The sequence below is a fragment of the Schistocerca piceifrons genome, chromosome 10, assembly GCF_021461385.2.
Source record: "Schistocerca piceifrons isolate TAMUIC-IGC-003096 chromosome 10, iqSchPice1.1, whole genome shotgun sequence".
Taxonomy (NCBI): domain Eukaryota; kingdom Metazoa; phylum Arthropoda; class Insecta; order Orthoptera; family Acrididae; genus Schistocerca; species Schistocerca piceifrons.
Window position 1 is genome coordinate 12,739,685 of NC_060147.1, and position 12,754 is coordinate 12,752,438.

Sequence of the window (12,754 nt, forward strand, 5' to 3'; positions counted from 1 at the left end):
TGTACAGCAGCAACTTCTCTGACGCTGACATTAGGGTTATCGTCAACTGCACGAAGAATTGCCTCGTCCATTGCAGGTGCCCTCGTCGTTCTAGGTCTTCCCCAGTCGCGAGTCATAGGCTGGAATGTTCCGTGCTCCCTAAGACGCCGATCAATTGCTTCGAACGTCTTCCTATCGGGACACCTTCGTTCTGGAAATCTGTCTCGATACAAACGTACCGCGCCACGGCTATTGCCCCGTGCTAATCCATACATCAAATGGGCATCTGCCAATTCTGCATTTGTAAACATTGGACTGACTGCAAAACCACGTTCGTGATGAACACTAACCTGTTGATGCTACGTACTGATGTACTTGATGCTAGTACTGTAGAGCAATGAGTCGCATGTCAACACAAGCACCGAAGTCAACATTACCTTCCTTCAATTGGGCCAACTGGCGGTGAAGTACAGTACATACTGACGAAACTAAAATGAGCTCTAACATGGAAATTAAGCGTTTCCGGACATATTTCCACATAACATCTTTTCTTTATTTGTGTGTGAGGAATGTTTCCTGAAAGTTTGGCCGTACCTTTTTGTGACACCCTGTATACAAGAACCAAGAGGGAACAATAAAGAGTGGAAGACCAAGAACAAAGTGCTCCGATTAAAAAGGGCCGGCTGGTGTGGTCGTGCGGTTCTAGGCGCTTCAGTCTGGAACCGCGTGACCGCTACGGTCGCAGGTTCGAATCCTGCCTCGGGCATGGATATGTTTGATGTCCTTAGGTTGGTTAGGTTTAAGTAGTTCTAAGTTCTAGGGGCCTGATGACCACAGCTGTTGTCCCATAGTGCTCAGAGTCATTTTGATTAAAAGGGGTGTAAGACAAGGATACAGTCTTTCTACCCTATAGTTCAATATATACATCGAAGAAGCTCTGAAGGAAATAAAAGAAAGTTTGAGGATTGGATTGAAATTCAAGATGAAAAGATATCAATAAGATTCGCTGATGACATTGCAATCTGTAATGAAAATGAAGATGAATTACAGCATCTGCTTAATAGAATGAACATGGTAGTGAGTACAGCATATGGATTCAGCGAAAACGGCAAAAGACAGACGTAATGAGATGTAGGAAAAATGACAGTGGCGAGAAACTTGAAATCAGAATTGGTGATAGTCTTCTAGTATCAAAAATAGGTCTTAACTTGAAGAAATTTCTGTGAATGTCCGTTTTGAGCACAGCAGTGAAACGTGGACTGTCTGAAAAGCGGAACGTAATGGAATCGTCTGAGATGTGGTGTTATAGAATAATGTAGAGAGTTAGGTGGACTAATAAATGGGGAGGCTCTCTGCAGAATCTGCGAAGAAATGAACACATGGAAAACATTGAGAAGAAGGAGGGGCATGATTACAAGACATGTGTTACGACATCAAGAATAAGCTCCAAACTATTGCGAAAGGCAGAGATTGGAATACATCCAACAAATAACAGAGAACGCAGGTTCATATGGTTCAAATGGCTCTCAGCACTATGGGACTTAATATCTGAGGTCATCAGTCCCCTAGAACTTAGAACTACTTAAACCTAACTAACCTAAGGACATCACACGCATCCATGCCCGAGGCAGGATTCGAACCTGCGACTGGAGCAGTCGCGCGGTTCCGGACTGAAGCGCCTAGAACCGCTCGGCCACAGCGGCCGGCGAAGACGCAGGGTGCAGTGCTACTCTGAGATGAGGAGGTTAGTGCGGGATAGGAATTCATGGCGGGTCACATCAAAACAATTATAAGACTGTTGGCTGAAAAGGAAAAAGAGTGCAGTTATTATATGAAAGGCAGATACCGAAAATTATTGTAATTTAAAGACATGTTTAACATCTGAAAAAAAAAACGTTTCATATTTCATTAGATGTGGCAGCTATGTAGTGAAATATGTGAAAGTGGACCATTGTTGTTGTTTGTTTGTTTAGTATACGGCATCTAAGTAAAATTCGATGTCGAGCCACTTTTTCTTTCTTTCTTCTTTGGCAGTCTTCTGACTGGTTTGATCCGTACCGCATCGAATTCATTTCCTGTGCCAATCTCTTCATCTCAGTGCAGCACATACAATCTTACGTCCTCAATTATTTTCTGGATGTATTCCAATCTCTGTCTTCCTCTACAGTTTCTACCCTCTACAGCTCCCTCTACTATCATGGAAGTTACTCCTCATGTCTTAACAGGTCCTACAATCCTGTTACCTCTTCTTGCCATCGTTTCCCACATATTCCTTTCCTCTCCAATTCCACGCAGAACCTCCTCATTCCTTACCTTATCAGTCCACCTAATTTTCAACATTCGTCTGTATCACCACATCTCAGATGCTTCGATTCTCTTCTATTCCGGTTTTCCCATAGTCCATGTTTCACTACCATACAGTGCTGTGCCCCAAACGTACATTCTCAGAAATTTCTTCCTCAACATAAGGCCTTTGTTTGATACTAGTAGACTTCTCTTGGTCAGGAATGCGCGTTTTTCCAGTGCTAGTCTGTTTTTTCAGTCCTCCTTTCTCCGCCAGTCATTGGTTATTTTGCTGCCTACGTAGTAGAAGTCCCAAACTTCATCACTTCGTGACCATCGAGCCTGATATTAAGTTTCTCGCTGTTTTCTTTTCTGCTACTTCTCATTACTTTCGTCTTTGTTCTATTTACTCATTGGCCAGTTCATTCCATTCAGCAGATCGTGTAATTCTTCATCACTTTCAGTGAGGATAGCGTCATCAGCGTATCGTATCATTGATATCCTTTCACCTTGAATTTTAATTCCATTCTTGAACCTTTCTTTAATTTCTGTATTGCTTCTTCGATCTATAGGTTCAAGAGTAGGGGAGGAAAACTACATCCCTGTCCTACACTCTTTTTAACCGGAGCACCTCGTTCTTGTTCTTCCACTCTTATTGTTCGCTCTTGGTTCTTATACATTCTGTATATTACTCGTCTTTCCCTATAGCTTACCACAATTTTTCTCAGAATTTCTAACACCTTGCACCATTGGAGATTGTCGAGCGCTTTTACCAGGTCGACAAATCCTATGAGCGTGTCTTGATTTTTCTTTAGTCTTGCTTTCATTATCATCAGCAACGTCTGAGCTGCCTATCTGGTGCCTTTACCTTCTCTAAAGCCAAACTGATCCTTATCTAACAATATCCTCAATTTTCTTTTCCATTCTTGTGTATATTATTCTTGTCAGCATCTTGGATGCATGAGCTGTTTAGTCCATTGTGCGATAATTGTCGCACTTGTCGACTCCTGCAATTCTGTGAAATTGTGTGGATGGTGTTTTTTCGGAAGTCAGATGGCATGTCCGCCAGACTCATGCATTCTACACGCCCAATGATTTTAGAAATTCTGATGGAATATCTGTCCCTTCTGCCTTATTCATTCTTAAGTCTTTCAAAGCTCCTATAAATTCTGATTCTAATATCTCTTCTAAATCTACTCGTGCCTCTTCTTCTATAACACCAGACAAACGTTCATAGAGGCCTTCAGTGTACTCTTTCCACCTATCCGCTCTCTCCTCTGCGTTTAACAGTGGAATTTCCGTTGCGCACGTAATGGTACCGTGATTTTGTCGAAGGTTGTGTTGACTTTTCTGTATGCTGAGTCAGTCCTCACGACAATGATTTCTTTTTCGATATCTTCACATTTATCACGGAGCCTTTCCTCTTAGCTTCCCTGCACTTTCGATTTATTTCGTTCCTAATTTACTCGTAGTACTGTATTCCTGAATTTCCCGGAACATATTTGTACTTCCTTCTTTCATCGATCAACTGAAGAATTTGTTCTGTTACCCATGGTTTCTTCGCAGTTAGCATCTTTGTACCTATGTTTTTCTTTCCAACTTCTGTGATGGCCCTTTTTAGAGATGTCTTCAACTGTACTACCTACTGATCTATTCCTTACTGCACTTTCTATAGCCATAGAGAACTTCAAGCGTCTCTCTTCATACCTTAACCTTAATTCTTCAGTATCCGACTTCTTTGTGTGTTGATTTATCCTGTCTAATCTCTTAGACTTCAGCCCACTCTGCACTACTACTACATTGTGATCTGAGTCTAGATATGCGCCGGCCGCTGTGGCCGTGCGGTTCTAGGCGCTTCAGTCTGGATCCGCGTGACCGCCATGGTCGCAGGTTCGAATCCTGCCTCGGGCATGGATGTGTGTGATGTCCTTAGGTTAGTTAGGTGTAAGTGGTTCTAAGTTCTAGGGGACTGATGACCTCAGAAGTTAAGTCCCATAGTGCTCAGAGCCATTTGAACCATTTTTTCTAGGTCTGTTCCTGGATACGCCTTACAATCCAGTATCTGATTTCAGAACCTCTGACCATGATGTAATCTAACTCAAATCTTCCCGTTCCTCCCGGCCTTTTCCCAGTGTACCACCTCCTCTTGTGATTCTTGAACAGAGTATTTGCTATTGCTAGCTGAAATTTATTACAGAACTCAGTTAATCTTTCCCCTCTCTCATTCCTAGTACCAAACCCACATTCTGCCGTAACCCTTTGTTCTACTCCTTGCCATACAACCGCATTCCAGTCAGCCATGACTATTAGATTTTATCTCCCTTTACGTACTGAATTAGCCGTTGAATATCCTCATATAATTTCTCTATATCATCTTCAGCTTGCGATGTAGGCATGTATGCTTGAACTATCGTTGTCAGTGTTGTTTTGCTGACGATTCAGGTGAGAAAAACCCTACCACTTAACTCTTCACAGTAACACACACTCTGCCCTACCTTCCAATTGATAACGAATCCTACTTCTGTTATACCATTTTCTGCTGCTGTTGATATTACCCTATACTTATCCGACCAGAAATCCTTGTCTTCTTTCCATTTCACTTCACTGACTCCCACTAAATCTACTTTACACGATTTCTGATCAAGAACAAACATCTAGTCCCTGTATAAATGACGTGTTGGATGGGTTGCCTTGGTGCGCCATACTCGTACGTTAGTGAGGGCAGCGTTCCCCATGTAACAAGTGTGTCTGAACGTCTTCTATGTCGCGCCTTCAGTCGACAAAGAGCTAATTATAAGTGAAAGAAAAAGAGAGATACTGGGGGTGAGAGATGAATATACACTCCTGGAAATTGAAATAAGAACACCGTGAATTCATTGTCCCAGGAAGGGGAAACTTTATTGACACATTCCTGGGGTCTGATACATCACATGATCACACTGACAGAACCACAGGCACATAGACACAGGCAACAGAGCATGCACAATGTCGGCACTAGTACAGTGTATATCCACCTTTCGCAGCAATGCAGGCTGCTATTCTCCCATGGAGACGATCGTAGAGATGCTGGATGTAGTCCTGTGGAACGGCTTGCCATGCCATTTCCACCTGGCGCCTCAGTTGGACCAGCGTTCATGCTGGACGTGCAGACCGCGTGAGACGACGCTTCATCCATTCCCAAACATGCTCAATGGGGGACAGATCCGGAGATCTTGCTGGCCAGGGTAGTTGACTTACACCTTCTAGAGCACGTTGGGTGGCACGGGATACATGCGGACGTGCATTGTCCTGTTGGAACAGCAAGTTCCCTTGCCGGTCTAGGAATGGTAGAACGATGGGTTCGATGACGGTTTGGATGTACCGTGCACTATTCAGTGTCCCCTCGACGATCACCAGTGGTGTACGGCCAGTGTAGGAGATCGCTCCCCACACCATGATGCCGGGTGTTGGCCCTGTGTGCCTCGGTCGTATGCAGTCCTGATTGTGGCGCTCATCTACACGGCGCCAAACACGCATACGACCATCATTGGCACCAAGGCAGAAGCGAATCTCATCGCTGAAGACGACACGGCTCCATTCGTCCCTCCATTCACGCCTGTCGCGACACCACTGGAGGCGGGCTGCACGATGTTGGGGCGTGAGCGGAAGACGGCCTAACGGTGTGCGGGACCGTAGCCCAGCTTCATGGAGACGGTTGCGAATGGTCCTCGCCGATACCCCAGGAGCAACAGTGTCCCTAATTTGCTGGGAAGTGGCGGTGCGGTCCCCTACGGCACTGCGTAGGATCCTACGGTCTTGGCGTGCATCCGTGCATCGCTGCGGTCCGGTCCCAGGTCGACGGGCACGTGCACCTTCCGCCGACCACTGGCGACAACATCGATGTACTGTGGAGACCTCACGCCCCACGTGTTGAGCAATTCGGCGGTACGTCCACCCGGCCTCCCGCATGCCCACTATACGCCCTCGCTCAAAGTCCGTCAACTGCACATACGGTTCACGTCCACGCTGTCGCGGCATGCTACCAGTGTTAAAGACTGCGATGGAGCTCCGTATGCCACGGCAAACTGGCTGACACTGACGGCGGCGGTGCACAAATGCTCCGCAGCTAGCGCCATTCGACGGCCAACACCGCGGTTCCTGGTGTGTCCGCTGTGCCGTGCGTGTGATCATTGCTTGTACAGCCCTCTCGCAGTATCCGGAGCAAGTATGGTGGGTCAGACACCCTGGTGTCAATGTGTTCTTTTTTCCATTTCCAGGAGTGTAGTTGTAAATGAGGGGGTTACATTGAGTACCCATCAAGCAAAATGTTAAGTGTACTGAATACTGAATATGACAGACTTTTTTCTGTGTCCAAATCTGCACTCCTTCCCCACATTAATTCTTCCTTAACTCTTCCGTGTTACCACAAATAACTTATAACCGTCCGCCCCCGGTAGCTGAGTGCTCAGCGCGACAGACTGTCAATCCTAAGGGCCTGGGTTCGATTCCCGGCTGGGTCGGAGATTTTCTCCGCTCAGGGACTGGGTGTTGTGTTGTCCTAACCACCATCATTTCACCCCCATCGACGCGCAAGTCGCCGAAGTGGCGTCAAATTGAAAGACTTGCACCCGGCGAACGGTCTACCCGACACGGGAGGCCCTTGTCACACGACTTATAAGTGTCTCCGTTGGTACTGACAATGGACCACATGCCGTGGCCTAGTCGTGTTCTGTCGCTTCAAGGCAGAACACAGAACTTCTTTTACACTTCACTAACTCGGTATCTTGTGCGGATGTCGGTGTCCCACCACTGTTGTGGTGCCCGTGTCGCGAGTTCGTTGTTATTGGAGTGAGGCCGTAAAACAACTGGTGAGGTGGCTAAGGCTGTCAGTTCTACTTAACGATATGGTAAGTTCGAAATGGCCGGCCGCTGTGACCGACCGGTTCTAGGCGCTTCAGTCCGGAACCGCGCGACCGCTACGGTCGCAAGTTCGAATCCTGCCTCGGCCATGGTTCAAATGGTTCAAATGGCTCTGAGCACTATGGGACTTAACATCCACGGTCATCAGTCCCCTAGAACTTAGAACTACTTAAACCTAACTAACCTAAGGACATCACACAACACCCAGTCATCACGAGGCAGAGAAAATCCCTGACCCCGCCGGGAATCGAACCCGGGAACCCGGGCGCGGGAAGCGAAAACGCTACCGCACGTCGGCCATGGATGTGTGTGATGTCCTTAGGTTAGTTAGGTTTAAGTAGTTCTGAGTTCTAGGGGACTGATGACCACAGATGTTAAGTCCCATAGTGCTCAGAGCCATTTGAACTAATTTGAAATTAGGGTTGCCAGAAGCTCTTTTGCTGACGACACATGAAGCAGATAAAGCTATAAACAGCTAATACGACGTTTTGCATATGTTCGATAACAAAGAGACACGGTTCACAGTTCATCAATATTGTTTTGTATTATAAAAGTAAGTGCACAAAAACTTAAACTCAGAAACGAGTCGCGGTACGATCAAGGGAGCTGCGTGGTGTGGTAGTGCTCTATCCCCCTTTCACGAAGAAGGTTCCCGTTTTCACCTGAAGGGCGTGCTTTTGAAAATATGGGGTCTGGGAAGTTTCGGCCTCTAGAAATTTCTAGAGCATTCCACAATGTTTGAGAGCATTCGAGAACATTCCAGAACATTCGAGAGTATGCGAGAGCATTCCACAACATTTCAGAATGCTCCACGATGATCGGGGATGTTCTGGAATGCTTGGGAATAGTCTGGAACATTCGGAAAAACTCCAGAATGTCTGGAACATCCCAGAACATTGTAGAACATTCCAGAACACACTCAAATGTTGTGGAATGTTTTGGAACATTGTGGTCCATTCGAAGCCTTTTTGGTATGTTCCGGAATTCACCTTTACCCATTGGTAGGGATATGTATAAAGCAAAGCCCATCGTGGGTCGAACGTCAGTTTCTTATCACTGAGGAAGGGAGGAACCGAAAAAGTAGTGTAGTGAGTGAATAAAAACAAACAGTGATGTATGAGTAGTCGGTGATACAGTGACTAAATATAAATCCAAAACAAAAGTGTGGAAAGTGTACTTAGTGTATTTGTTAGTTGATTTGATTTCTATTGTAGACAATGAAAAAACGTGAAAGAGGAGGAGATATTACTAGTTCTGGAGCAAAACGGCAAAAACAAGAACAGCGAGTAAACGAAACAGACGAAAAGGGCAAAGCACGTTTAAGTTACCAATGAATGAGAATGAGTACCGTGAGAAGCAAAGAAACCGTAGAGCGAGGAAACGAACGGACTGAAGAATGGCGAATTGCGACGCAACTCAAGCCAACCATGAAAATATCACCCTACGAGAAGCGCGGACGAGGACAAGTGGACAGCATAGCCTAACAAATGAAGCATTCCACTACAACCCGTCGAAAGAATATAACAGGTACATTCACGTCGTAATCGGAAAGACGGATAACATATGCGAATTTTGCAACACGAAAAAACTGAGAAAAATGGAAATGTCGTGTGGCTAGGGCCTCCCGTCGGGTGGACCGTTCGCCTGGTGCAGGTCTTTCGATTTGACGCCACTTCGGCGACCTGCGCGTCGATGGGGATGAAATGATGATGATTAGGACAACACAACACCCAGTCCCTGAGCGGAGAAAAATCTCCGACCCAGCCGGGAATCGAACCCGGGCCCTTAGGACTGACAGTCCGTAAAAGAAACACCAGGATTTTGGTTGCATGAATGGAAAAATCAGCAACGGCCTTGCCACAGTGGATACACCGGTTCCCGTGAGATCACCGAAGTTAAGCGCTGTCGGGCGTGGTGTGCACTTGGATGGGTGACCATCCAAGCCGCCATGCGCTGTTGCCATTTTTCGGGGTGCACTCATCCTCGTGATGCCAATTGAGGAGCTACTCGACCGAATAGTAGCGGCTTCGGTCAAGAATATCATCATAATGACCAGGAGAGCGGTGTGCTGACCCCACGCCCCTCCTATCCGCATCCTGCACTGAGGATGACACGGCGGTCGGATGGTCGCGGTAGGCCACTCGTGGCATGAAGACGGAGTGAATGGAAAAGTCAGATTACCAGCAATGGAGGCACCTTCGCAGGGATTTTTACATTACATGACTGGGGAAACTCCAGGATCTTCTCGGGCGAATGCATAATGGCACATAAAAATCACTTGGAGCCGTGGACAGAACATTAAAAGACTTGACAGCAAACTCTGAAGTGATGGGAGAAGGTCTACTCATACTCTCCGGAGATTTTCGACAAACACTGCCAGTTGTCCCCAAGTCAACGTGAGCAGACGGGGTCAGTGCATGCGTAAGAAAATCACATCTCTGGCCACACATATAAACACTGCGACTAACAAAAAATACGAGAGTTGAACTATAGGAAACAACAGCACATTTTGCTCAACGACTTTTACACACTGGAGACGCACATATCCTACTGACCAGATGGCCGGCCTCAGTAACAGTGATTTCTGCAACATAGCCGCTGCTAAAAACGAACTCACTGACCGTATTTGTGGAAACATTGTTCATAGCTATACCAGTCCAGACTGGCTATTTGAAAGGACAATTTTGGCAACTAAATATCATATTATCGACGATATCAACTTAAAAATTCAAAAGAAAATTCCTGGTGGAGAGAGAATAATCAAATCAATCGACACAATGGTAAACGTTGAAGGAAGTGTGAATTTCCCTACAGAATTTCTAGACTCTTTGCAAGTACCAGGAATGCCATTACACTGCCTTCGAGTTAAAATTGGATCTATCATACTACTCAGTAGCCTCACCTCACCAAAATTATATAATGGAACAAGGATGATGGCCAAACAGCTATCGAATAACGTCATCGAAGCCGAACTTACGACTGGAAAGTACAAAGGACACACACTTTGTATCTCCAGAATGACACTGATCTCTACTGAATAGCCAGTCCAATTTAAAATACTGCAATTTCGTGTCAAATTAGCCTCCAGTTTTACAATTGACAAAGCACAAGGACGTCAACCTCGAAGACTCCTGCTCCTCTCACGGTCAACTATACAAAGCTTAGCCGGCCGCTATGGCCGAGCGGTTCTAGGCACTTCAGTCCGGAGCCACGCGGCTGCTACGGTCGCAGGTTGGAGTCCTGCTTCGGGGATGGATGTGTGTGACGTCCTTAGGTTAGTTCGGTTTACTTAGTTCTAAGTCTAGGGGACTGATGACCTCAGATATTAGGCCCCATAGTGCTTAGAGCCATTTGAACCATATACAAAGCTTGCTCTCGAGTAGGAAATTCGAAAAATTTGTACATTTATATACCCAGGATAACAAAATGAAATATGCTGCTATTATACACGTAAATACACTCCTGGAAATTGAAATAAGAACACCGTGAATTCATTGTCCCAGGAAGGGGAAACTTTATTGACACATTCCTGTGGTCAGATACATCACATGATCACACTGACAGAACCACAGGCACGTAGACACAGGCAACAGAGCATGCACAATGTCGGCACTAGTACAGTGTATATCCACCTTTCGCAGCAATGCAGGCTGATATTCTCCCATGGAGACGATCGTAGAGATGCTGGATGTAGTCCTGTGGAACGGCTTGCCATGCCATTTCCACCTGGCGCCTCAGTTGGACCAGCGTTCATGCTGGACGTGCAGACCGCGTGAGACGACGCTTCATCCAGTCCCAAACATGCTCAATGGGGGACAGATCCGGAGATCTTGCTGGCCAGGGTAGTTGACTTACACCTTCTAGAGCACGTTGGGTGGCACGGGATACATGCGGACGTGCATTGTCCTGTTGGAACTGCAAGTTCCCTTGCCGGTCTAGGAATGGTAGAACGATGGGTTCGATGACGGTTTGGATGTACCGTGCACTATTCAGTGTCCCCTCGACGATCACCAGTGGTGTACGGCCAGTGTAGGAGATCGCTCCTCACACCATGATGCCGGGTGTTGGCCCTGTGTGCCTCGGTCGTATGCAGTCCTGATTGTGGCGCTCACCTGCACGGCGCCAAACACGCATACGACCATCATTGGCACCAAGGCAGAAGCGACTCTCATCGCTGAAGACGACACGTCTCCATTCGTCCCTCCATTCACGCCTGTCGCGACACCACTGGAGGCGGGCTGCACGATGTTGGGGCGTGAGCGGAAGACGGCCTAACGGTGTGCGGGACCGTAGCCCAGCTTCATGGAGACGGTTGCGAATGGTCCTCGCCGATACCCCAGGAGCAACAGTGTCCCTAATTTGCTGGGAAGTGGCGGTGCGGTCCCCTACGGCACTGCGTAGGATCCTACGGTCTTGGCGTGCATCCGTGCATCGCTGCGGTCCGGTCCCAGGTCGACGGGCACGTGCACCTTCCGCCGACCACTGGCGACAACATCGATGTACTGTGGAGACCTCACGCCCCACGTGTTGAGCAATTCGGCGGTACGTCCACCCGGCCTCCCGCATGCCCACTATACGCCCTCGCTCAAAGTCCGTCAACTGCACATACGGTTCACGTCCACGCTGTCGCGGCATGCTACCAGTGTTAAAGACTGCGATGGAGCTCCGTATGCCACGGCAAACTGGCTGACACTGACGGCGGCGGTGCACAAATGCTCCGCAGCTAGCGCCATTCGACGGCCAACACCGCGGTTCCTGGTGTGTCCGCTGTGCCGTGCGTGTGATCATTGCTTGTACAGCCCTCTCGCAGTATCCGGAGCAAGTATGGTGGGTCAGACACCCTGGTGTCAATGTGTTCTTTTTTCCATTTCCAGGAGTGTAGTTGTAAATGAGGGGGTTACATTGAGTACCCATCAAGCAAAATGTTAAGTGTACTGAATACTGAATATGACAGACTTTTTTCTGTGTCCAAATCTGCACTCCTTCCCCACATTAATTCTTCCTTAACTCTTCCGTGTTACCACAAATAACTTATAACCGTCCGCCCCCGGTAGCTGAGTGCTCAGCGCGACAGACTGTCAATCCTAAGGGCCTGGGTTCGATTCCCGGCTGGGTCGGAGATTTTCTCCGCTCAGGGACTGGGTGTTGTGTTGTCCTAACCACCATCATTTCACCCCCATCGACGCGCAAGTCGCCGAAGTGGCGTCAAATTGAAAGACTTGCACCCGGCGAACGGTCTACCCGACACGGGAGGCCCTTGTCACACGACTTATAAGTGTCTCCGTTGGTACTGACAATGGACCACATGCCGTGGCCTAGTCGTGTTCTGTCGCTTCAAGGCAGAACACAGAACTTCTTTTACACTTCACTAACTCGGTATCTTGTGCGGATGTCGGTGTCCCACCACTGTTGTGGTGCCCGTGTCGCGAGTTCGTTGTTATTGGAGTGAGGCCGTAAAACAACTGGTGAGGTGGCTAAGGCTGTCAGTTCTACTTAACGATATGGTAAGTTCGAAATGGCCGGCCGCTGTGACCGACCGGTTCTAGGCGCTTCAGTCCGGAACCGCGCGACCGCTACGGTCGCAAGTTCGAAT

The 12,754-nt window shown here is 47.5% G+C and overlaps 1 protein-coding gene and 1 pseudogene across 1 annotated transcript in view; both read left to right on the forward strand.

Moving 5' to 3' along the window:
* LOC124719032 (carbonic anhydrase 2-like) overlaps window positions 1–12,754 on the forward strand; it is a 179,579-nt gene that overhangs the window by 82,963 nt on the left and 83,862 nt on the right. The window lies entirely within an intron of this gene.
* LOC124719161 lies at window positions 9,006–9,123 on the forward strand (annotated as a pseudogene).